Source organism: Nothoprocta perdicaria, unplaced genomic scaffold (genome assembly GCF_003342845.1).
Source record: "Nothoprocta perdicaria isolate Ctin4 unplaced genomic scaffold, notPer1 scaffold_103, whole genome shotgun sequence".
Lineage (NCBI taxonomy): Eukaryota > Metazoa > Chordata > Aves > Tinamiformes > Tinamidae > Nothoprocta > Nothoprocta perdicaria.
In genome coordinates, this window is record NW_020454128.1 from 1834494 (window position 1) to 1861468 (window position 26975).

Consider the following 26975-nt stretch of genomic DNA (forward strand, 5'->3'; position numbering starts at 1 on the left):
AGGTTTCCGATTCTCCACACTTAGCTGCTGTTTTTCCGCTTTGCTAAATGCAGAGCTCTTTTCCCTGCGACCTTAAAATCAGCATTAGCACCTTGCAGAGGACAAACACGAGGAGAGGACCCCCCTCCTCTGCAGCAGCAGGACCCGGTCGCATTCCCACTCAAGGAGAGCAGGCAGGAAAAGGATTTTCCCCTAATATATTTTTCAATTCTTCTCACTTTCCTACCACATAGTCCCTCCCGCTGGCCATAAGGGAGAAACTGAGAGAAGGATAAATCGGGTGCCGGAGGGAGCTAGCGCAGGGATTTGTTCTTGCCTCAGTTTCCCTGTGCTGGGAGCCAAGGTTACCGATCCCTGCAGATTCATCTGCTGCTCCGACTGCGACACTGCACTGGAACTGCCAGAAGTAAAAGCAATTAAACAGGATCAGCTGCAATTAAGCAGGATGAAAATAGTTCCCCTCCCATTTAAACAAGCAAATTAAGGGCAGTTTTGGGGTTGTGTCCATTTATCAGCTGTTTCTAGGGCAACCCTTGTTTTTCTAACACCATCTCCTTTGCGGCGTGGTAACAACACCCTGCAATGCTGCTCCCCTTGTCCCGGCTCCGCGGAGCCGCCACGCGGCCCCCGAAGGGCCGAAGGCCGCGGGCTTCCCGGCAGCATCTCCTGGTGAAATCAGTATCACCACGACGACTGCGTGGATGCTTTTAAGGGATAATTAACCATAGGAGGGCGGAAACAGCTGTGTATTTCTGCTGCCTTGGGTCTGCTCCGGCAAGCACCGAGGCCGCGGAGTCGCCGTCGAGCAGCGCGCGTCTCCAAACTTCTTCCCATGGAGGGAACAGGACCAGGCCCTCCGCGGCCTCCGCTCCTGCCTTCATTTGCTGTTATTTGTTTAGCTCCGGTGCCGCGCGCGTTCCCGTGGCAACCGCTGGATCCTCTTACGAGCCATTGTTAACGACCCGCGTTGACGTCGCTCCGTACGAGCATGCTGAAAAGGATGGCACCCAATAAAACATAACCTTTGCCATCACCCCGTTTCCCTAAGCAAACACCGCCGTTATCCGCCAGGAACTTGGAGAGGGGCTGCTCTTTTGAACACCGCTGTGTTGCCTCAAGCGTTACCGATGGGAGCCCCTTTCAAGCTCCCAAAGGTCCAGAGGAAAATCTCCCGTCCTTTTCTCTTTGTGCCTAACGCCAGCACTTACCGGCATGTGCCTGGCCAGGGGAATTGCTCTGGGCACCGTGTTGCCTCTCTAAAGGGCGAGACGCAGTTTCCTGCGCAGAGCAAACGCCGCTTTGCTGGCGCGCGACATGGCGACGAGCTGGGCCCAGGTCTCCGCTTTCCTTCCTGCTCCACGGACCAGCGCGGGTCAGACTCACCGAGAAGCTGGTCTGGAGAGAAAATGGGGCGCTAAGGACAAGAATTTGAGCCTTAAAGACCCTCCCGAGCTTTTTAGGGGCACATATTTAACCAAAAAACTAGTGTCCGGCCCATATTTAACCAAAACACTAGTTAGGGGCACATATTTAACCAAAAAATGGGGGCCTCGGCTGCTGCTTGCTGCAGAGATGGGATCCACCACAGAGCTCCGCACACTGGGAACGTTTCTTCTGCTGGACTCGCCCTCCGGCTCCGTATAACATCTGGTAGGGACAACAGAATGGGGCATAATTGGTTGATTTTCTTACTGAGCGCCTCAGTGTTTCTCTGGAGAAACTGGCCACGGGCAGAGGAGAAGGTGGCCCCAAGCCATGGTCCAGCATGGTATTCATAGGGACTCGTGCGTGTGTCTGGTTTCTGCTGGAGAAGGGCGCAGAGGAGCCCGTGTGGAGGCTCCCAGTGCCAGGACGAGGCTCTTACCAGTACGGGAGGGAGCGGGTCCCAAGCCAGCCTGCGCATCTGCTTTATTCATCTGGAATGTGGACATGCCCTGAACTGGAATTTGGAGGCTTTCCCCACGGAAAATTGTTGACTTTGCATCTAAAACTGATTATTTTTGAGCTTGTGATGGCTATTTTTTGACAAAAAGTTGACACTTCTCATTTGCAGATGAAACTGGATTTGCTGTTGTCTGGTAAAAATATGAAAAAAAATCAGGCAAACATGCTTTCTGTGAATGTTTTCAATTTAGCTTAAAAACTTCAGTTTCTGTAAGAAAAGGAGAGAAGAAGGTTCCAAAAGAATCCTCTACCAGCCTGGCCTTTCTGGTTCGGCATGTGATGAGCGTGGGTAGAGCTCTGGCCCTGAAAGCAGACCCAGCACGGGACACTGCACCAGGCCTTCTTCCTGCAACTCCCCTTGTGTTGTGCACGGATCTGGGGGCTGATTTAGGCTGTTCTTGGTAAAAATCCCACCCCCCAACTGATTTCTGCCTCCCTACGAAATCAACAGAATTTTGCATTTTCCGGATTTGCTTTTGTTGCAAGCAAGCAGCAATAAATTCTTTATAAGCCGCGTGCCAGCAACAGGCTTGGATGCACGAGGACGGTAACTGAGAAACAGGCTCTAAGTTATCATCTGAGCCGAGCGCTCCCCTCGTGATTAACGACCAGACTCCTGTTACAAACCAACACCATTTGTCTGCATTTCAAGCTCCTGAATATCAAATGATGCTAAAACTGGAGAAGCAGAGTGATTGCAACCTCAAAATGAGAGCAGCGCTCTTGAGCAAAACTTGCCGCTCCAATCGGTTTTATCTCGGGCTGCAATTATTTTAAAATGAATGGCAACCACTACCACCGTAACTACCGATGTTCCCTCTAATTCCTAACTGCTCAGTCGGTAGGTTTAGCATTTTCAATTATTTTCCAGCGGTGACTAAAAGATTTGTGAAGAATCAAAATAGATTTCTTCTGGCTTGGGAAAAACTGTATGGGCCAAATCCTCAGCCAGGATCCATCATGAGAAGCCAACCGGCCTCCAAGCTTCCAGCTAAGGAGCCATCTCCTTGTCTTTAGGAGGGAAAGAAAATGTTGTGGTCTGACATGTGCCTTGTTTGAGGGCCTCATCTTGTGTTTAGACAGCTCCTTCCTTCCTTTTTTTTTGCTTGCCCCATCGAGAATAGCCCTAAGTCGTGCTCGCAGCTTTGCTTCGTGACGTTGGACGTGGCCTTTCCCTGCTCTCAGACTCCGTTTCCCATGTATGAAGGGGGGATATTCATAGAACGGAGACCTCTAGGTCACCTATCCACTACCCTCTCCCAAGGCCGGGGTAGCTTTGCCCATGTCATCTCCAAAAGCAGTTTTTTACACCCGTTCTTAAACACTGCTCAGGCTGCAACGTGCTGTGGGTAAGCAATGAATTTATGGTAAACTTGTGAGAAGTTTAAGCTCTTTTTGCAGAGTTTCTTTCCCTATTGCTCCTGATGTTCAACCTGACTCATTCTTGCTGCAGCCTGAGCCTGCCCCTTCCTACCTTCTATGTGGTGGCCCTGGGGAGCAGTTAGAGCAGCACTAGGGCTGAAGACATTAAATGCAGTACTGAGCATTTTGATATCTCAGAGACAGGTATTATTACTATTTTTTTGTAATACTATGGTATTATTATACCATTTTTGTCACTATTTTTTTTTTTTTWTTTTCAGAAAGTCAGCTCCCTATACAACCACCTGAAGSATACACGAACAAACATGCCCAGTCTGAGGGATAGAAGTGCACAGCTCCCAGAGCTGGAAACCTGTTTAGTCTCTGAGCTGGATGCGATTAGAGACTGATGGCATCTCTACGACCAGAAACTTAATTGAACCTTTAGTTCCCACTGTGGAGCAAAGCAGCCCATGATGATGGATTCTGATTTCTTCTCCAAGCGCAGGTTTTGCGCAGGCAGGTTTCGTGCCTTCCCATTAACCTCCGGCAGGAAATACGCCGCCAGCGCTTACGAACACCGAGCACGGAGAATTTCTGTCCTCATTACAGGGCAGCAGTTTTCACCAGCATAAATGACTCTTTACTGTGGGAAGCAATGGAGAAACAGGTCCTTTTGGAGAGAGGTTCCCACCAAAATGCAAGATGCTTTGGATCAGCAGTCTTGCTGAATTCTCCAACTCTTAGTTTTGCATTGAAATCTAGAGTTAATTGCATATTGCAAAACTTAAGACAGCGTAGCTTAGTCTTTCAGGATATTTTCTTCCTCTAAAACCTATTTAACCTAATTTGAGATGAAATAAAAAGAGCARGCATAATGGTTCCTACTGAAAACAGCAAATAGCCATGATTACGTCTGAAGTGCCTGGTGCAAGTTATGTGAGTAATTGCTCAGTATGAAATGAAAGAGGACTCAGAGTCAGGCTCTAGATAGCCAGATAAGATCGCTCTTACCCACGGATTTAAAAGCAAACAATTTTCAGCGTCTCCGAGTTGTAAGGAAATCAAAAAGTAGGGTGCTGCTTCAGTCCAAATAAACAAACAGGCACATAAATGTTGATAGTAACCAAGATAAACAGCTGAATAACCAGTGAAAATCGTGCTCGTGGCCTTCTAGTCCTGTGTTTCTGTAGGTCCTGGCCATTAGCAGCATAGCTGGTGCTGAGCAGCAATCTGCACAGGCAATCTTACCCCTCTCTCCCACCACGGAGTTTATGAGAAGTTTCTTTGGATTATGAGAGAAGGCATTTAAAAGGACGTATAAAAAGGCTATTAGAAAAGTCACTGTTTAGCTGTAATAATAAACACAACTTTAGGGAAGGGGGAGTAGTCCCGAAAGTGTGTAGCCAGAATAACAATTGACAACGTGTGCATGCGCTGGGGGGAGAAGGGGTAAACCTCCGTCAAAGCGCTTGCTCTTTGGAGAGACGTGAGCCGGGACGGTCTCAGAGGGGGGACGCGGGACAAGGCGGGATTCCTCGGCGGCAGGATGTTTACACGGGCACCGTCCCGCTCTGCGTCCCGCGCTGCGTCAGCCACGGCCGGCTGCCCCACTTCCCCAGCACCCACCACGGCCTTGGCGCCCCGGCCCGCTAGGAGCATCTGGCCCTTGCCACCCTCCTCCTCCTCGTGGTGCCTCCCTTTGCACACGCGGCGCTGATCTCCCGTGGCATTTCCGCAGCTTGCTGCTCCGCTCCACCTCGGCCCTTTCCCCCTTGGCCTCCTCCTTTCAGGCCTGCGCATGAAAACACTGCTGCCCGGTATCCAAAACAGATCGATACGAGGAGACCGGAATCCCGCTCACATCCACTAACCCGAGCGGACTTCCCAGCTGACTGCTGAGAAAGTGCATCCGACGCGTTGACTCAGCCGCCACCCCCGCGCTGCTCTTTCCTGGGGGCCTGGGAGCCGGGCCGGGGCCAGCTGGGGGGGCCCTGGCCCCCAGCCATGCCAGCAACTTGTTCAAATTAAAGTCTCATGCATTTACTTTGGCTGCCGTGCTCCCGGCTCCCGGGGGGACGGGGAGGATGCTCATGGAAAGGCAGCCCTGCTTTGCCGGGCTAGCTGCGCTTTCCCAGCCCGTCTTTTCCTTGCGCCTTTAAACTCTCGCTGCAAAGAGGGGCTCTGCACCATCACCGGGCTCCTCGGCGGGCAGGCAGCAGGCGAAGGCAGTGCTGGAAAGGAAGCAAAGGGCTCTCATCCTGCAGAGCAGGCCCGTGCTCCCCAAAAGGACAGTCCCCTGCGCTGCCCCCGTCCCCRCGAACGAGGCGAGCGAAGGGAAGTGCCCACGTGGAAGGGACAGGGATGCTCAGCAAGAGCAGAGCAAAGCAGAGGGGCCCCCGTGCGCCCCCGCCGGCACCCTGGAGCTGTGCGAGCTCAGGAACATGAACCCGAGCCCTCCCCTGGCGTCCCCACTTCCTCAGCTCTTCCCACAGATTTACTAGGATGCTCCAGCTGGTGTGGCGGTATCAGGATGCAGCTGGTGTGGGACAAGGGGACCAACCTGGAACACTTGCTGAAGCTCTTAAGGCAAGGGGGGACAGCAGCTTTGCCACTAGGAAGGAGACCACAGCCTGAGTCTCCTCTTACCTGAGCTGGAGCTGCTGGCCCCCAGTGGAGACGATGCTGCTTCCTCTCTGAAGGACCCAAAGAAGGGGCTGGAGAGACAGCAGTCGGGAACCATGTTCAGTTTTGGGACAAGGGTCTGGAGAGACAGCAGTCAGGAACGTTAGTTCGGTTTTGGGACAAGGAAAGCTGATAGGTACCACCTTGCACTCGCTCCTCATCCTGATTTTCTCTGATTTTGCTGTACTGCTATGCTGAAGTAGGTGAAAAGAGCAGGAAGCTTCTCCCTCAGGCTGATTTTAGCCTAAACATTCTGTCAAAGAATGAATATAAAGAACACAGCCTAAACCAAGGGGGTGCTCCAAGAAAGGCAGTTCTCAGCCAGGCTACCACCTCGTTCAACAAGCTGATGCACCCACGACAGCTTGTTCTGAACAGATGTTGTCACAATTCCTTGCACTACAGCAGAAAACATGCTCTCAAAATATCTTGCAAAAATAACAGGAATGGTTTTATGTCTTCTAAAATTGTATCTGGAAATTGATCTTTACTCTCTTGGCAATGCCTAACATTTTCATATTTCATTTACTTTTATTTAAATGAGCTTTTAACATATTTTACGGATGTGTATTATCCTCATCCTAAATATCTGTAATTAGCTTATAAAAATGCTTGAGATTTCTCATCACTTATGCATATAATTACTTGTCTTAGAGAAAACAGAGTTTAGTTCCTCTGTAAGGCAGTAACATGCAAAAGAGGAAAAAAATACAGGAAGGCAGAAATCATTTGGAATTAATTAAAGTCTGGCAGAATGCAGGATATTCCATAAAATTAACCTGGGAACTAAAAACAGCCACTACTGATCTGCAATATTACTGAACCTGAAAATCTAGTTTGCTTAACGAACCACTGTAAAATTCCACCGTCTTCATCATCAGACGTTATTTACATGGAAAAAAGGATATTCCGGTGGTTAGATCATCAAGGCCCACGTCAGGAGGTCTATGTTTTGTCACTTCCAGTTACTTCTCCCCTCTGCTCCCCACCATCTCCACAATAAACAAAGGCAACTGTAATCTCTGTTTGAGCTTCTCCATCAAACCGGGAATTGAGAGTGTTTATCCTCCCACATTAAGGGTGACATCTTATCCTGCCCCGTGCTGCACTTATCCCAAACTGTTTAGTACGATGCGTCTTAACCAGAGCAACAGGATCCATTGAAAGCCCCTTCTTGCTCTCCGACCTAAGAGCAGTTGGCCATGAGCAGAAGTCTCCATATAGAGACAAAAGGAAAGAACCAAATTCAGCCAAGCTTCACCTAGTGCGAGCGTCTTCTTAGAGGCTTTCACGCTCAGTTGTTGGGGTCCAACTGAACCATGCTGCAAGGARTCAGGTACTCATTTACGAGAGTCGATTAATGACGCATTTAAGTGAGGCCTCAGGTATGAACAACGTGGTGTGCGTCTGCCCTGTGCTGTCCCGCTCCAGCACTAGGCCTCGTTGGCAGCTCTACAGCAAATCTAAGTRATCACAAAAGCCTGCAATAATGGAAAAGCATCATTCAAAAGAGCCTCTGAACAAGACAGTGGTTGAACAGCTTAGACCCTCTGGTTGTCTAATATATACCACAGAATCTGGGGCCTGGAGCCAGATTTATTAGCCTTCAACTGGCAGCCCTTGAGTGAATGTGGTTAAAAAGCAAGAAACGATTGCAACGACGACTGCAGGCCGCGGGAGGAGGGCCTACGAGTCACGTTGTAGGAAGCCTGTCCAGCCTCAATAATAAAAATGTACATTGCAATAGTTAAACAGAGGGCTGTTTGTCCAGGCTGGGTGGGTTCCAGGGCTTTCATAAGGAAGTGAAGCCTGCAGCTCCCCTGTTGCATGTTAACGTGAATGATAGCTTTGATGGATCACCGCGGAGCGAGGAAGCGAAGCAGGTCGGGGCCTGGTGGCTGCATGCCCTTCATGGCACCGTTTGCAAGGCCTGTGCAGCCAGCAGCCAGTGTGGTTGGAGCCCTGCGGTCTCTAGTCAGGCAACACTCAGCAACGAAGCTGCCATTAATAATATTTGGGCTTCTTTTTCCAAGGGACCGATAAAACCGGACTAAGTCTACATCCCTCCTGCTCTGCCCCTCTCAAACTGTGTCGCTCTCCAAGCCCATAACCTGAGCTGACCGAAAACCCATCTGAGACTCCAGGCGTCCACTTTCTAGAGGTATATGCTCCCATTTCCTCCGATCTTTTCTAAAGCACTGGCTTGGGAATTGGGGGATCTGGKTTGTCACCCTTGCTCTACACGAATTTTGGCAAACCACTTCCTCATCCTCTGTTTTTCTATTTGTGGAAAGGAACTAATAATTCTTCCTCTGTCAAACTCTTTCCGTGGCCTACTTAGGCTCCTTGGAGTCAGTCTCCCGCAAATTGTTTATGCAGTGCCTAGCACGAGGGAGCCAGGCTCTTGACTGGGACCTATAGAGTCTATCATAAATATATACAACCAGCTTACTCCAACCATATGACACATCTGCTCTCTAAAGGGCTTGCCTTCCATTCTGCAGTGCAAGTTTTGTTCTGGTAACCACAAGCATGAACAAACGTACACAAACACAGTTGTTATTTCCAATGAAATTTGACATCCTCAAACATCCCAGGGCCATCATATATGCATTTTATTGAAAGACAGGCGCTATTTGCTCAGGTTTTTTCCTCAGCTCTCAGAAAAAGGCATATTGACTTAATCTACAGCTGCGAAAAAAGGTGCCCCAATCGGTTCATAAGTTTACTGAAAAGGAAGAAAAAGTGAGCTTTCATCTGACAAGTACTCGAGCCGCATGGCAGCTACAGTATATGAGAATGCAGACAACGGGCAAGCTTACTTATAGGAACAAATGTATGTCCAGCTAAAAGAGTGCACTTGTTTAGGTTTGACTGTGAAGACAGAGATATGCACCTACATGTAGAGAAATAAAGAAAAGAGATAGAAAGCATGCAGGAATGCATATGCTTGTGGATCCCTCAGGGTGTGAGCTTATATAGCTGTGAGTAATTTTATATGAAATTTTCACCTCCASGCTACCTTATAGGTATATATGTCTAGATGCAGGGTAGGAAGCGGATTTGGTCTCTGCTTGGGAGTTGAAGATAAAAGGACATATTTCTTTACGTGCTCCTCATGCCATGCGAGCAGCCAACAATGACAGTCAACAACATGTCCAAGTTGTTATTTGAGATATTTTCTAAACCACGGAATAAGTGGATTACTAACCAAAAAATCACAACTCCTGCCAAAGCACATTTATAAAAAAAAAAAAAAAAAAAAAAAAAAAAAAAAAAAAAAACCCAAAATAGATTTAACCCATGGAAGAAAAGAAAGGGGAAAAAATGCAGTAAGTGGCTAATCTGGTGGGTAAATAGAGGTGTTACGAAGAATAATTTTTCTCTCCTGTTCTGCCAGAGAAATCACAATCCAAGTCAACAAAATTCTCCTTTTTGTCGACAGGAAAACCTTGCATCTTCAAAGTGCTGGTTTAAGGCTTAATTTGCCTGAAGGAAAGTGAGTCTCAGATTCTAGATAGTAAACTCTTTTGACCACACCTAGCAAAACAAGGATGTAGATGTGTTCTTGGCCTGTAATTAGTAAGATGAAGAATAAAAARGGGGTAATAGTGTTATTCCAAGTCACATATTGGTATTAATATTAAACAGCAACTTGCTGGATTCTCAGCTGGTGCAAGTGGATGTTGCAGCATTGCTGTCAATAGAGTTGCTCTGGTTTGCACCAAATCAGCCYTTTCCTTCATGCCTTGATCCATTTTTGGTGTAATAGCTAATGAGTGTGAGTGAATTAGAGTCCAGCTGGTTGTACTGTAACAGCTATTGGGAAATGCTCTTTATCCGGGCTCTGGTTCATTGCCTATGCRTTAGACAACTGTAATTACCTTGACCTCCCAATGTTTCTACATCTTAATTCCTTACATAGTCCAAGTTACTTTAACCATGACAAATAAAATAYGGTCATATATGTTATTCAATATATTTTTTAATTGAGTATTTCATGCCACGTGCCCCTGCATCGACTGGGTTTGGCTGGGCTCCACGACAACTGCTAATYTGGAGCAGCTCCAACGGGACTGGATTGATGGTCACACAGTGGGAATCCAGCCCTAGAYGTCCATGCCGTGATGCAGATTTGATGATCTAAAAGGCCATTTCTCGTCTCTGACATCTATGATCCCCTGACATTTAAACAAAAGATGATCATCCCACGGCTTCAGTTACGAAGAACTGGAACTCTGCCATTCACAATATTACCCTTCTCTTTCCACTGACGCGGTAGAGTCTGCCTGCACGCTTCARAGGATTGTCTAAGCACAAGAAGTCAGTGGTGCTGAGCAGCAAGGACTGAGATGCAGCTTCAGTCAAGAGCTGATGCAGGAACAAAATAGTTGCTTCATCTACCACTGATCTTGTAGTTGTAATCATTACTGTTGATTGCAGGCTGTTAAAAATAGCTTGTTAAAAATCAAATTCTTAAGGGGAAACTGCCAGCTATGGAGAATCTCCCCTTTCTAAACTAGTCCAGAAATGTGATTCATTATTTAGGATACATTGTATTTAAACATCATCACAAACAATAGCTCATAGCTAACATAGTTGGAGGTCAAAATAACTTTATGGTAGAACATTAAACCCAGCTATAGACAAAGTCATAACAGACCTTTTCCCATTACTAAACTTCCATGTTTCAGAGGTTTGTTAGAACCTTGGATTGAGCAAATTTTTTAGCTCTAGACTTTTTGTCACAATTTTGGAAGGGGAAAAAAAAACATTTACATCTCTACAGGTCTCCCAGAACCAAACCACCGTCTCCTGCTCTTGCTCCACCAGCACCAACACCACCCTATGGATCCTGGAGGTCGCAGGTCGCCTGTGACGCCAGGGCTCCCAGGAAGAGGGGAAGCTGGTGGAGATGGATTCCATCGATCCTACTCTCCGGGCAAGGAGTGGTGACTCATGTGCGGATTATCCAGCTATGACCTAAACCCATTTAACTGTTCTCTCTCTCTCTCTGGACTACTCCCCTGCCTCGTCCCAAGAGACCTGCTACGCCAGTGATTACTTCTGGTCTGAATTTTAATTTGTCTAAAAAGGGAACAAAAGACGCACCGTGTGACTTACATAAAGGAAGAAGCGTACTGTCATTATCGAACAACTAAAATAATGAGAAAGGTCATAAAAACGTACACAAATCCAACACTTCAGCTAGCGTAAACAACAGAGCTTTGCTGGTGACACTGCTTCATAAACTTTAATGGCATGCTGCTGTCGTACACTAGTTGAAGCTGTGCACCATAATTTCCAAACAAACAATTTGTGAATAGAAAAAGAAAGAAAAAAAAAGAAAACAAACCCAAAAGTCCAGCCAAACCTAGCAGATACATTACTTTCAGTATGGGGTTTTCTCTGATTTATTGTCCAGTCTTTTGTTCACAACACAGTCCTTTTCAATGCATTCTTATTTTCTCCTTATTGCACAACTGCTTCAAAGGATTGCAAAGCTCCAAGGGCTACTGATGAGGGCTTTTTATTAAATTGTTCCCTGAGCCCTTCATCATTAAATGCTAATTCCAGATGGCAGAGCCTGAACCTGTTCACTTCAGATGACTGCTCAGTGGCCAGAGGGGAGGTCCTGCCCAACCAGCATGTGGATTGAGGTCCTGCACAACCAGTGCATGGATCAAGGTCCTACACAAGCACCATATGGATCAAGGTCCTACACAAGCACTGTATGGATCAAGGTCCTGCACGATTAACGCATGGATTGCAAAGCAACTGCCTAGTGCTTTCCTGGTACCTCCAGTCTTGATAGCATTTCCTCCCTGCTCTCATCCTTCCCCACAGGATGCCATTGGATCAATGCTACGGCCAACCGTGAAAGATGCCATCAATGTCCTCATTGCTGCTTTGGAGCCTGGGCCTGTTCCCTGAAAGCCAAATCTCAAGGCATTTAGTCTCCCAAACCCTTTCCATTGCCTTCCTCCACCTCCTCTGCCAAGAGTTTTCCATATGTAAGAGCTAAGATATGAAGGCGAAGGGACTTTAGAAGTTGGCTCTGGATGTACGGCAAATTCTTGTCTCCGGGTCTGTCAGCAGTAACATGCACTCATTATTATTTTGATGTTGGATATTGTTCCAAGCCAAATTGCTGCTTTCAAAGCTGACTAAAAGTTCTTTGTCCCCACTTATTTCTTGCATAACCAGCCCTTGAAAAAATGTCAGAAAGGTTGAGTGTGAGACAGGCTTGTGCCGCTTACACGCATGGGATATTCCCTTTATATTAGTCACTGAACAGATGTGGCTGCTTTTTGCCATATGATGTATGAAATAGCATTAMAAAGAAAAGAATTAACTCATCCCTCTGACTTGGGGAAGCTCCCTCAACATTCACTTACCCAGGCATCAAAACTACCTGTTTGTCCTTTGCTATTAAATACACAGAGGCAGAAAAAAAACCATATCAAAATTTATCTGTCCTTTCCAAACAGAGCATCAGTTGTGTATCATTTGGGAAGACTGGCATACGTTAAAGCCTTCATTCTCCTGAAAAAGTCCTTGTGGTGGAGATTATTTTTATTCCTTTTCAGGTCTTGGAAGTTATTTTGGGGGGTAGTATGTTAAAGGTAGGTGTTTCTTTCCCAATGAGGAGCTGACATAGCGGAACTTAAAAAAGAGCTAAGAGGAGTAAACAGGACTGCAGTTTTGCAGCACTTTTATCGCTGTCTTTACAGGCTTTTGTCATGGAGTTCAGCAGCACTCATAGCAGGATCAAATCTGGTAGGACTGATGAAATTTGTGCATTGTGAAGAACATTTGTTGGTAGCTGTTTAAGCCGTGTCTTACCTTTACCTTCCAGACTGAAGGAGACCTGTATTGCTCCCATGTTTTTAGATCATGACGAGGGACCTCTTTTATCTTCTTCAGGCTGAACTGTCAGATAGAAGACTGTGATTCCTAATGGAAACAGAAAAGAGTTCCTAATTAGTCCCATGAAATCGTTTAAATCCATAATGCAAACCAAGACAAAGCTGTCCTCATTTACTGTTGAATGGAAACAGTAGGGTATTTCCCTGATATTAGACACATGTGTTGATGCTACTACTAAAAGCAGAAGAGTTGAGAAGCCAATTCAAGATAAAAACACCAGAGCTGTCTTAAACACAATATAGCTCTTAACAGGCCTGCAGAGCACAGGTACCGTGTTCAGCAACCACCACATCTTAGATGCACTTCAGTGGACCAGCTTTGGTGCTGGCAAAGTCTCCCTCACTTTGGCAGCTCCTATGGGGGGAATTTATTCCGGAGTCACTTAATTGCTGCCTCCTGCTTTCTGGCTTGCCCAGTAAGGACACTGCAGTCATGGTGCCGTAGCGTGACAGACCTGCGGCTGTTCTTGGAGGTCTYCAAAACCCRCCTGGATGCCACCCTGTGCCACATGCTCTACGTGTGCCTGCTTGAGCAGGAAGGTTGGACTAGATGATCTCTAGAGGTGCCTTCCAACCTTGAATATTCTGTGATTCTGTGTCGCYGGAGACTTCATCCTTTGCCCAGAGTATAGATAATGCACTGGTCTTAATTTCTTATGGATGGTTGGTGTAATTTAAGACGCAGCTTTATACACAAAACAGGAAAAGCCATTGCAGATAAAGGGATTGCCAACTCGCCACCAGGACGGCCTGGGAATGAGCATCGTCAAGGCTCTGCACCTCGTTAYCTGGCCCCCTTCTCACCGTTCCACTCCTCTCCGCGTCGCACCTCGCTCACGAGCCTGCGCGACGCAGTTACGTAACGGCCTCTCCAACACGGCTGCTATTTCCCTGGGAACGCTAGGGGATATTTATAAACAACAATGAAGTGGGAGAAATGTGTTTTGAATAGCTGGGTGTTTTGTCACATTCAAATTCCTAAATATCATCGCGGTCAATAATTATGTATATATGTTTGTTTACATCCACTGACTTCAAAGCAATCCACAATTAACCAACTTAGCAAAACTTTCCAACAACTGATTTATTCTAGCTGGCTTTTCTTAAATTTGCTTGGGAAATCTCAATCTATTCTTTGCGGTTAACTTTGCATTTGAACTCTTTTCTTCCGCTGGCACTAATTAGTGCCGTGGTCGTTAGTCTCAGYAAACGAAACCCAGAGCCAAAACGAAGCCTGGGGAGCTGATGTAACCTTGCAGTAAGTGCAGYGTGGCGAGGCCTTTTGCTCCCCCTTGGGTTTCAATATTACGTCGCTCACAGCTTGACATGCAGAGCCCTAATGGCATCAGTGGTCGCAGCGGGGTCTTYGCAAGGCAAGACTGCGACGCAGGCGGCACTGCAGCCTGCGGAGCAAGGTATGGATGAACCAGGCTTGGGCCCCGCCGGGAGCATCATTTAGAGCAGCYCCAAGCTGCTTTAATGATACCCACACCACCACGGAGCACCAAGCAGGTTCGGGTGGCTAGGAAGTGATCCCGGCCCAAGTTAAACCCACACAGCCTGGCTCCACATGACCCTCCTCCCCACGACAGCAAGAGCGATGGCAGGAGCCTCCACTGCTGTCCTCCCTGCTGGCACAAGAACCGTGCGGCACCACGAGGGCGACAAGCAGGACGGCGTGACGTTGGTGCCGACCGTGATTACGAGCAGCGACAGAAGAGAGACACAAGAGCTCTTGGTTCAACGCTTTCCATTATAAAACCACTTGGTATTTCGACTGGGTCTGCCAGGGAAGTGCTTGTCCTACAGCTGCAAGCCATCCCGCCCGCACACAGCAGCGCGGGGAGGTGGGAACGGGACGCGGAGCGGGGCAGGAGCCGCGGCCGGGACGCGACGGCTCTCCGGGCACCGCTGTGCCCGCGTTGGGCAGGGGCATCAGCGCCRCACGCTGCCGAGAAGGACAGCGCACGTCAGCCTTAATGACCCGCCGGGAAGATCTAATCCCAGGAGAGGGGACGGGGCAGGACCGGGTGTTTATTTGTTTTAGGCTTTTGTAAAATGGGAAAAAAACATCTGGATTGCGGAACAGAGAGACAGACACACACTGAAATGGGCTCGAGACACCAGCCATTCTCAGAACCCGCAGAGAAACGGGCAAATGAAAATCCAGCCCACAAACAATAACTAATGGAGGACATGGGTTAAAACGACCCAGGGCTGGCTGATCCGCTCTGAAGACGCGTGCCTGGGGCTCTGTCACACTAAGACTGATCTCTAAAATGGACACGAGTTTCTTCTCCTGCACCTAGAGGCGGTGACGCAAGAGGGACTTGGCACAACTGAGATAAGCGCCTGGATCTTCAATGCTGGCTGCGCAGCAAACCAGGGAGCTAACAGAGCTGCTCTGACGAAGCCAAGATGAATGTCTCTGTATGCTAAATGCGAACCTGGAAGGAGGTGCTTCAGGAGGCAGAAGGGAACGTTCTACTGGGAACACAGGAATTGAGGTCTGCCAGAAGCAAGTTGCCATTTATCAGGATTGGAAGTTCTGGCTCAAAATGGAGCTTTTCCAAGCTCCGTTTGCAGGAGCAAGCAGGCTGAGATGTTCATCCCAGAGGACATGCCATTTTCTTTCCCTTCTCCCGCTGATGATGTATTCCGCACCGAAAAGGGCTGGGATATTTAACCAAAGCCTTCCAGCACTCCTGCCTAATCAAGCAAGGGGTAAAGTCAGAAAATCTTGAGGTCTCAGACTCAAGCCAGACTTAGAAATTGGACACGGATTAAAACGAAAGCAATCTATGGGAAGGACCCAAGACTCATTTATTAACTACCAGCCSATCAGACTGTGCTTTAGGGGTGCAATTATTACCTCTGCGGAGGGCCAGCAAAGGAGCAATGAATCACTGAAAYCCCATCTCCCTTGTCCCATGCAGGRTCAYAYGCTGCCTCGCACACCCACATCTGGGGATGGGATGGGGAAGGGAGAAGGGTAAAGCGTAAATGTACGTTGCAGAGGAGCAAACAGGTCCCGCAAGCTTGAACGCCTGGGCGCTTTCCACTGGGGTGTCTGGTTTTGATATTCAGGCCTGGTTTGCATGCCTATAGCTCATTAAGTGCCTTGTGGCTCAAGTTAAAAAGCATACTGTGTTCAGGGCAAACTATCAAATTAGCAATGTCATAAAAAAGGGAATAACTCAAACGGGACCTCCGCTCTCGACATCTCATCTTCAAAGAGAGCGTTGCCATTTGCAAACTCAAAGCAAGCGAGAGGAGGGTGCCCTTTTAATCCCTGAAACTCCCATCGCAGCCTGGGCCTTGGCGCGCTGGCGTTTGGCAGCAATGAGCCCTGCAGGAATAAACCATTTTGTCTCACCTTGTGCTCCTCCTGGGCCACCTCTCTGGGCTCTGCCCTGGACCTCGCAGCTCCCTCCCGCTCCGCAGGGACACTCGGGCTCGTCGCCTGGCACCATCACGGTGCTCCCGTCCCGTCTCACGCTCTTAGCAGTGTCTGCAGGGGAAAAACCAGCCACAGCAGCAGCGAGTTCAGGTCTAATCCACATGGCTATTCAGGTGGGACACGGGAGGGCATGCAAATAAGAACAGATATCCCCAAAATACCACCAGGTTTTCCTAAGTTTCTGCTATAACCGGCTCCTTTGCTTTGCTTTGGACAGCTCACTGTTACGCAGCCTCAGTTATAAAAGCTTTTGATGTTATGGGGTACTAGGTAACAGGTCCATGGAATGAGACATGACCTGACACTGGATGATATCCCACCTTGCAGTGGATGATATCCCACCTTGCACTGGATGATATCCCACCTTGCATCAGCTCAAAAATGATGCACTCAGGACATACCTGCGGGAGAATGATCCACGGGACTGAGTAGGAAAGGGTGACCACAGGTGAGGGAGCTGAATGTACCCCTCTTATTTGAACYGTGTAGGTTCAAATTCCTGGTGCATCTCAGGCAAAAGATGTATTTAAACGTGGGTTTTCTATGCCCCAGGTGACCTAATCCTTGAGCTATTTTTCATTTTTTGGAATCCCTCACAGGTTTTTCTGTTAAAATACTTCAAAAGATCTCACTTTCATCCTGTTGCGAAAGAGAAAATGTTTGAAATCTGAAAAAATTTTGCAGAACGGGAAAGCTATTTCCTCCCCAGCTCCATTTGACACGTGCCCCGTGTCTCCGCGTGGCGCGGGGGGATGTGAGCAGCTCTGCCGCGGGCCGGTCCTGTCAGCTCTTCCCGCAGACGGAGCCCATCGCGTGGATTTACAGCACCTACAGAACAAGRGAATTCTGCCCTGTGAGGAGGGCTTGTAAAGGCAGCAGACGGCACGTTTGCTTCAATATTTAGTTCTGACGCTGCAGGAGCTACACATGCTTTGAATTACGCCTAGTAAACAGGAGGTGCAACACACTTTGCAAAGTCAAGCACATGCATAAACAGGTCTGCAGGAGGCCAAGTCCTCCTATAGCAACTGCGSACACCAGAACAGGCTGGAGAGCACGAACAAGGTCCCTAAAAATCCCATGTGCGCACCCCAAGTCCCCAAGTTCTTACTCACCCTTTGAGGGGGGAGCCCAGGGCACCRCGGCGAGGACAGAGGGTGTCAGACCAGCAGGAAGGTCTTTGCCGCCTCGGGAAGGTGCAAACCTTGGGTGCCACCAAAGCGCCACATGTGGGGCCACCCGGGCAATGACGGGCACGTGGCACCTTCACTTCTGGTCACCGTTTTTAGCCCCTTGAGCTTTTATTACACTTCAATTAAGTGTCACTGGATAGTCAGCTAACAGATAAAGTTGGCGGCTGGAGCCTATAAATGAAAAAACAAATGTCAAAACCTGAATGGAGGGAAAGCTTTTTCCTTGGCAATACTTTTTCTTCTTTTTTTAAGGTCTTTTTTTTTGTACTTTTGCTATGGCACAAGAGCTTCGAAAACATAAATTAACTTTATGATCTATCTGCTCTGCTCCTCGCTCCATACTCAGAGGGAAGCAAAGCACATTTGSAAGTATATGCAAAAGTGATCACGATAGCTCTGCATCAAAACTTTTTTTTTAAACCTTAAGTAAATGTTTAAAAAGTTCCAGAGCTGAACAACTCGAAAATCAAATTTACAACTTCCCTTTCTCAAAGCCAAAGGAAGTGGGGAATTCTTTAAAAGCTCAGCTTGACAGAGCCGAATATTTCGGTTTGTCTCAGGCCATATTCCAGGAGATGGTTCTGAGTCCTGGAATATTTCCCGTATTTTGTTTTATGGCAAGGTATATTTTATGTCACGGTTCCATGTTTAAATGGCTTGAAAAATGTTCATAAATGGAGCCCATTAGAGACAGCTCTACTCACCCCAYGTAGGAACCCATCCCTGTGGGCTGTTATTAGTTGGCATAAGCTCATTGCCGTAAGCATCGCGGGGTGCAGGTAGGTACAACTGAGCCCGTGGACACCACGGGTGCTGGTCATCATCCCTCGCTCTGCTGCTCGCTGTCACCGAGCTCTGGATCAGGAGCATCCCATAGGAACGGAGTTCACGGAGCCCCATGACGGCATTTCCACAGCTCCTTCGTGCGTGGCTGGGATGGAAACGCGACGCTTGGAGGAGAGGGCACCAGAGCGCCCGCAACACGGATACGACGGAGCTGTCCTTGCTCACAGGCTACCTCCTTGAACTGGGCTTGGTAAACACATCATCCACCCAAAATATTCAGCATGAAAACCAGGACTTCAACTTGGTTCCCCCTGGAACCAGTAYGTTGTTTTCCTTGTTTTTTTTTTTCTTCCTTCTTCTGGATTCACAAATTTACATGTGGCCCCATTACACAGGGAAAACTTTCAATACCCAGATCCTTTTGCAACTGTGTAAAAATACTTTACCACCTACAGTGAAGAAAGCTCAGGCTGCAGGAGATTTAAAATAAGCAAGATGCAGCAAGAGAACATCTCGCTGACTTTGCTCCAAATAAATGTCTATATCTGAAACAGTCAGTGCTATTAGCCAAAGCCTTTGCACGCAAATAAAACGGGAGCTTTAAAACCACACTAATGAGTGTGAACAGACTTTGTTGTCTTTTAGGTCAGTGATATGTTACAGAGATCAAAGCCCAGGGCTGGGGATGGGACAGGTCAGGTCTCTGCGATGTGCGATACTCGCACACCGGCAAGAACAGCCGCAGCAYGGTGTGCACCATCAGCCCAGCCTGGATGCAAAGACACCCGGTGTGTGCAAATCCCTCGCAACCATGAAGAGCTGCTGCGTYCCTCAACGTGCTCGGGAGGGCTGGTGACACGCAGGAGCTCGGATGAGAGGGAGCGATGCTGAGCGGGTAAAGCAGCCACAGCAGCACGGCGGGGCTTGCTGCGGGCCGCACGTGGCTCCAATTAGCGCGCAAGGGGAGCCTCTTCCCCCSAAAGGCAGGTTAGCAGATGTTCTCCCAGCTGCTCGCGGGCTTTGCGAAGGTGGGAGAAGCAGCACGCAGCCCGCGCCAAGCAGTGAACTGGGCTCGCTCGGTAGCAGCTCCATGGGGAGCTGAGTCATCAGCAAAGCGGGAACCCTCGCGGCCACGCGCAAGGACCCGCGCCGAATCCCAAGGCAAGGCATCCCGGCTCAGAGGGCAAGGCGCCTGATCCCACCCGGAGCAAGCAGGACTCCTCCCTGCACCCAGGCCACAGGAAGCTCYTTTAATATAAGATACTGAAGTGAAGAACACAGTGTGCATCAACCCTAGGCAGCCAACATCTGTTCAGGGGCGGTTTCTCCCCTGAACATTCTCCTGCTCTCAGGAAAGTTAAAGCTAAGAGAGCAGAAGATGCACAGCACCAAGGGAATATTGTTCAATTCCAGCTCATGTGCTGGCCTGGGGTTCTTTTTTCTTGATAAAGTAGCATTAAACATAAAGTTAGGTCACGCAAAGCAGTTGCCCAAAATACATGTCATGGATACAGAGATCCTGCATGGATCCTCTTCACGATATGCCATTACATCAAAATGAGTTTGTTCAACTTAAGAAAACCACAACATGATCAGCAAACAGACTGAAGAGGAAAAAGCAACGATGCAACAGAACTCTTCTCACTTAACTCTTCCAAACAGCACTGAGATCCATGGGTCTTACCCCATCCTCAGGTTCCAAAATAATCTCATTACATCCAATATTGCGGCCCTTTCAAATGGCAAAYGGATCATTATCCATAGACTTTGGCCTACTGGGCTACACGGTCGTTGAAGGAGAATCTAATTTCAGAACTAAAGCTTGCTCTAAAAACRGTATGGGACAAGGCACTTTCCTTGGAGCCTCTGCAAGAGCAAGTGCCTCCTGCCACCGCTGCTGCGTCCAGCGCTGCGCGTGCACCGGCTTAACTTCCAAAACACCAAATCTCACTAAAAAAAAAAAGAAAAAAAAAAAGAATTAAAAGCAAGGGCATGTTCCTTAATCTGCATTAGCTCCCTCAAGGTCCCAGAAAGGGATAAAATCCCCCAAACGCAAGGCAGTTTTATTAGCCTTAGCTCGGTGGTTTCTAAGCTGCRGGGGGCTCAAGGGAACGCTGCTGTTTTCCGTAGGATACCTCCAACAGTGGCAGAACAAGTTTCCAAACATCCTCAGCTATGGGGGAAAGGAAACAATTTCCACAGAGCTCCGTTACTCATGAAAAAAGGTGGATTCACACAGATATTAATAGCAGCTACCACTTGCTGATCAGAAACAACTTCAGATTATGTTAAAAAACGTATTAATCTAATTCTTCAAAAGTCTGACTGTAGCAATTTCCTGGCAGCGAAAGGCAGCAATCATTACATACACATTTACAGTAAATCTGTGCTGCTCTAGTCCTAATCTAAAACTGATGGGCAGAATTATTTTTAGTTTAACCTTGGTATTTTGCTAAAAGGAATGCAAATGTCACTGCTAAAGGAAGGGAAAAAAAAAGGAGAGAGACAGAAATAACAGCTTGGTGGAAAATTAAAGCACAGCGTTGAACGTGACCCCAGCAATTAGACATACACAGGTAATTGATGTTTAGTTGCCTGAGTTCTAATGTCAGAAAAGGGACGTTTTTGACTCTCATACAATGAAGTCCTAGTGTGGGTAATGTTCCAGCAGCTCTGAGAGGAATCACCAGGGTAGGTATTTACAGCAAACTGCATTTTCTTTATCTAGGTTCCTAATTTAGTACTGGAATACTATTATTTTACCTCTTTCCCGCCTCTCTYGCACGCAGGCACCTTCCTGCTAGACCTGGAAGTGTTGGCTTCCAGGTCCACMCCAGCAGTGCCCGAGTTCATTTTGCTCCCACTAGAGAGGATGGCAGCAACAAACCTGTATGGGGGATGTGGACGAGCTGCAGGATCAGCCCAGCATGCAAGTGCATTTGTAACCTCATGAACCCCCTTTTCTCCAGCGATGGGGGGACCCGTCTTGCTTCGTAGGAGGCTTCCACAGGCCCCTTCCAAGCGGAACCATTCCTGCRATTTCCAGAGGAGAGTGTTCCGGGGTGCTTGAAAATCCTAGTTCGAAAACAAAGGTTTTGTCTGTCGTTAGCATTCCTTCCCCGCCCCCAAATTTCACACAAAACAAAAACAAAAACAGAAAAACAAACATATTTTCCCTTCATTTATAATGTCTCCTATTTTCCAAGGGAAATTTAATAAAACCCATGTTTTGCTGAGCGAACGGCAAGCCTGGTGTGTAAACAATGGAGATTCCTGTGTGAAAGGCGATTTTGAAGGGCTTCGAGGAATTCCGCGGGGATGCGGCCAGGCGGACCTGTGCGCGGCGCGCGCTGGGACGAGCGCTCCCACCGGAGCAGCCCCAAGGAGCATCCTCCATCCCGGGACAGCAGTGCTGGACAGAGCCACAGGAACAGGCGTCACACCGAGCCCCACGCACAGGGAASGGACAGTGCAGCCCCGTGCAGGGGGTCCCAACAAGGTCCTGATCTGCAGGCTGCAGCTGTGATCTCTCCTCTCCCCTCTTAATTCTCCAGCTGGGAAACTGCTGCCTGAAAATTTGAGCACAGAATTCGCCCTGAATGTAGGTGCTGCGCTTCCAGGAGTGGGAAATGGCCCCTGGCCCAGGCTATCCGATCATTCCGACAGCTGCAAGCTCTTTCTTACCCCACTTCTCCTCCTCTTCTGTTCCGAGGGGGCAGCTTTGCTCGGGCTGTGCACATTTACCAGCCGAGAAATGGTCCCTTCGGGACCCGGCGCCTTCTCTCCCCGTTCCCTTCCAGCTCCCTCGTGTTTAATTGAGGTGGTACCACAGTGTCCACCGTGCTGCCACAGTCTCGCGAGCCTCCTGCCTGACCCATGCACCTAGGCAACACACACGATCTACACCTGGGCTTGCTTTCCCCAACGAAGGAGGCTAGATCACTTCCCCACCTCATTTCATAATTTTGAATCCTAATTTACCCCCATYCTCCGGGAGGAATGCATTTTTTTGCAATACCTATGTTGTAACTTTCTAGCGCACATGCTTCTAATTTGAGCATTATTTTCCAAAGCTCCTAACACTTAACCACAAAAGTTCTTCATTTATTTTCCTTTTTATTCTCCATTTAATCCATCCTTTCTTATTCTGTGCTTTGGATCATCTTTATATCTTACATTATGGACTCTAATATAAAAGCTTTTTTGTTTTACCTAAGTACTTAAACCCGCCAGGGAAGCACAAAAATTATAGGGGGGGGATTAGAAAGAACTCCTCTTCCCTCTCCTCATGCACTTCCCAACTTTCCCTCCCAATCCTAAAGCAGAAGGAAAACTTCTGAATTACCTTACCAGGTTTAAATCAGCATGTGAAGGGACACRAGTGTACCAGAATCTAGTCTCTGCTACTAATTTCCTGTGCACCTTTGGCCAAGTCATGCTCGCTGCACTCCAAAGCCCTTAAAAACGGAAAAGTTTCATCCCTGCAAGCCGAAATATTCCAGGCCGGCTGGTAAAGATCCTTTACACAAAGGATTTTTTTATTCCTCGAAGTCATGGGGCTCCACTTGTAGCAGGCGCAGATTCCAAGCTGCCGAGGTGGGCAGCGGGTAAGAAGGCCTGGCTTTGGGAACAATTCTTGCCTGATCAGGGCCGGGCCCACATCACTGCAAGCGCCCGAGCTTGCCAAGGCCCGGCCTGCCCTTTTGGGCACACGTGGGGCTGAGCACCAGCGACTGTTCCTTTACCTCCAGGATGCAGCTAATAGCTCTGCCTCGGAATCAAATCTCTTCCTCAGCTGTGATCGGTTTCTGTGGCCAAGGCTGGAGCTACTGAAGGCTACAGGCACGCTGCCACCGACCAAAAGCTGGCTTCGATATTCTTTAAYGTCTACGCTGCTCGCACCAGGGACGCGGAGTGCAGAGCTGGCAGCTCCCTTGCGAGCTGGCCCAGGTGCTCTCTCCAGGAGCCTTTGCTTCATGGGGACGTGGTTTGTGGAGCCACCTAAACCTGCTTTTATGGAGCCACCTAAACCCGTGGTTTGTGGAGCCAACTAAACCCATGGTTTGTGGAGCCACCTAAACCCAGGGCACGGGTCCCTGGGCCACGACACAGCAGCCCTGCATGCAGGGGTGGCCCTACGTGCCCAGCAACAAGGGCCTCACGAGGAGCTGCATTTTTTCCAATTTAGCATCCTGGACCTGGATTGGGAGAGGTCCAGGAGGCCCCCAGCAGTGAGCGAGGCCTCCATTTCCCCAGCAGGAAAATGCTGGAGCAGATGGAGGCCAGGGCGATGAAGAGGGGAGGTCCCGCTCTGGTTTGGGGACACCTTGGAGCAGGACGTTGGCGAGGCCGGCGCGGCCTCCCTCCACAGCCTCCAGCKCGGCCTCGGCAGGAACGCGGGGCCCAGACTCGCTCCGTACTCGTGCTGCAGGGAATGGGGTGTCCGCGTCTCCGTACGCCGCACCGCACGTGTTTGCCTTTGCTTGTTCCCTTAAAAAAATATCAAACAAACAATCAGAAAAATCCCATAACAATAAAGCAAATGAAATACAGCGTGCTTTAATCGGCTTCAAATAACAAACATGACCCCGTTTGTACAAACGCGGCTCCATCTCCAAGTCCGCGAGTGTTTCCCTGGTATGTAAATCACAACAAGCTGGAGACTCCCGGGCCTCCAGGTTTATGTGGAGACCTGCACTGGGCTGAGACCTGCACTGGACTGTTGCGCAGCTTAGGATGGGATTTAGCAGGGACAACTACCTTGGCTTTGACCTTCAGTTGGGCATTGGCGACCAACTGGCCTTCAGGGAAGGTAACGTTTCCTTGAAACTTTCCGATACAAAACAATTGTTTGGATAAATCAGCAACGGGACCCGCCAAAAGGCTCGCGGATCCCTCCTCCTCTTACACAAGCTCTTTCCTTTAAGGCTTGTCACTTTATCTGTTGTCATAGTAAAGACCAAAGTCATAAGCTCTGAGTCAGAGAGCTTATTAATAACAAGTGAAGGAGAGCGCAGCATAGATTCATTAGGCAAACTTCTCTTACCAAACAGAGCACGACCCCGGGTCCCAGAAGGCTTATTCAAACCATGTTGAAGAATTCCATATTATCCTTCCCTTGCCACCACGGAGCAGCTCAGGTCAAACCAGAGCAGCTTGGCTGCAAGGAAACCYGGCTGGGTTGGGGTTTGCAGGTCCGCTCTGGTGCAGAGGACCGTGTCTTCACAAGGCTCTTGATCATTTGCTCTACCTCGCAGCTTTAACTCGCGCTTTCCATCTCTGCCCTTTTGGCAAAGACCAGCCCAGCAGTACAAAGCTCAGCGAGAGTTTCCACTCCTTGCAGGTCTCAGCATCAATTACCACAAATGACAACGTGCAGTTCAGGGCATCTCTGCCCTCTTGCTGCTGGAATCCGTCCTGTCACTCACATCAGGACCGGAGGCGAGCAGAGGAGGATTCCTTTGGCACCATCCTTTGAGGGATTTAATCTTTGGATACAATGCATTAGAAGGATTACAGCAACGACAAAACCTATCCATATTTTTAAAGTCCGATGACCTTTAACAATGAGAAATAATAAGAGGAAAAAGCACAAACCCTGACAAATTCATAACTACAGCACAGTGCAAAGGAATGTATTCTTTTAACATATGAAAAAACATTGTGCTTGAAATATCTATTTTCCCTTCATTCCTGTAGCTGTTACGAATTATATACAGTGTATTTAGTTGCTGTTTGTTCTCCTGCTTTTTTTTTGTGCGGGGGTACTTTGCCTGCTCTACATTTTTTCTTTATCATTGATCAAGTAATTGCATGAAATGCCATTTGTCCTTCCAGAATCCGCTTGTAACTTTGTGTTCCCACATTACTGATAGGCTCCCACCGCTGTCAGCGAGTGCCTGGAGAGGGTTTCGCTCTTCCCCAGCCCCGGCCACGCGAGATGCACCAAGCCACTCATAGCCCGACTTGGAGAAGGCAGAATTAAAAATTATGTAACCCATCCAGGGTCAGAAAACAGAGCTAATCACGCCACTTCTGTAACTATATGTATCAAAGTGAAGTATTTAAACAAGAAAGCCTCACCGAGTTGATGGAGGGGATAATTCAGCACAGCGCAATTCGCTCAATTAGCAACAGGTCTCAACTCCAGCGTTCGGAGTCGGCTCCTGCAAGAGGGAGAAGAGAGAGCAGGGATGTTTCTCACAGGCCACCAGATGACTAAGCATGAAGAGAATCAGGTTCGCCAACTCGCTGCTCCAGCCACCTCTGCCTCCGAGAGAATAAAAAGCAGCAGGTCGTTACTTGCATGATGATGCCTAGCCTGGCCTTGTGAGCGGCAAGCAGTGTTTTCTGTGGAAATTCTCATTTTGGGATGTGGACAAAAGGAGCTGGGCTGCAGCCCTCACTGAGCCAGGGGAGGTCACTCTCAAAGCAAAAGCAAAGGCGTGCAGGACCTCAGCCCCAAGCACAGCCCCAAAACAATGTCCGGTGTCAGCAAACAACTCAGGAAAACCCACAGAATCCAATAAACACCAAAATAATAAGGAGCTCCTTTTACTAGGGAAAAGTTACCCCCAGCGTCTCACACGAGTCTGAACAGGAAGAAACCCCATCCTTCCGTGAAGTTCAACAAAGGCACTCTCGTTTGCCCTCGGTTGAACGGCCCTTTCCTTGTGTCTCCGCGTGCTGCCCTGTCCTCACGTGCCCGCGAAGCCACATGCTCCTTAGGCTGCCCTTGGCTCCCGCTCCTTTCCACGCAGGAATATCTGATGGAGCCTGAAACTCCCTCAAGAGCCTGAAGCCAACGGTGCTTTCTTCCCTGCTCTACAGCAATGCATTTGGCTCCCTCCTGTGGGCAGCAATGCTGCTCACCTCCCAGAAAAACATCTGATGGAAGCCCAGCAGCAAGGACAGCTCAGGCTGCAGCCGAGTCCACCCTCTCCTTGGCAGATTCCCGCGCTCGCTTGGCCAGAACGATTTTCCTAAGCTTCCAGCCATGCCCTAGGAGTGCTCGACAGGCCCACAGCAGCCTGCAATGTGCTGCTAACCAAGTGCCTAAATGCTACGTTGCTTTAGCRAACATGGCTAAACTCTTGGCTAGCTTCAAATTTCCCTGCTTAAGTTTYCTATCAGCTTCAGGGTGAGTTCAACTTGCAACCTCCAGGTTTATTTCCCATTCAGGATCCCACCACTCAATGGGGTAAAATCAGAGTTTTAATTTAACTCACCAATTACGTAGGCACCAAAATGGAATTACCTGTGTGAACTCCGCAGCAGTCTGGAGAGTCTCCCTGTGTGCCCAGGTCACCAATATCAGCCACGACACTGGAAATGGAAGATATTGGAAGACTTCGTCATCTTCCTTTCTATGAAAATGTCTCACAGAGCAAAACTCCAAGCCAGTACAAATGTATCGTGCAAACCTAGAAAAACTTATCCTCCCGTGGGACTTCACTAGTGCAGAACTTAATACTCTCTCAGTATTGCTTAATCCTTAAAATGTCACTTYTTTTCCAGAGTCAGTTGCCTGAGCTGTTTTAGTTGCCAGATATTTTTGCAAGGGGAAAAACTACGAGGATGCAAGTAATGGCTTTTGCCACCGGATTTAAATCTTTC

The 26975-nt window shown here is 48.4% G+C and overlaps 2 long non-coding RNA genes across 2 annotated transcripts; both read right to left on the minus strand.

Annotated features, from left to right (window-relative positions):
• Positions 1–5980: 5980 nt before the first annotated feature.
• Positions 5981–12905, minus strand: LOC112950673. Its single transcript, XR_003250063.1, has 2 exons — positions 12838–12905; positions 5981–6070 (listed from the first exon to the last, which is right to left on the minus strand). It is a non-coding gene; the product is annotated as an uncharacterized LOC112950673 (long non-coding RNA).
• An 11860-nt stretch (positions 12906–24765) lies between these two features.
• On the minus strand, positions 24766–26669 carry LOC112950666. Its single transcript, XR_003250061.1, has 3 exons — positions 26617–26669; positions 25443–25525; positions 24766–24847 (listed from the first exon to the last, which is right to left on the minus strand). It is a non-coding gene; the product is annotated as an uncharacterized LOC112950666 (long non-coding RNA).
• Positions 26670–26975: the final 306 nt, after the last annotated feature.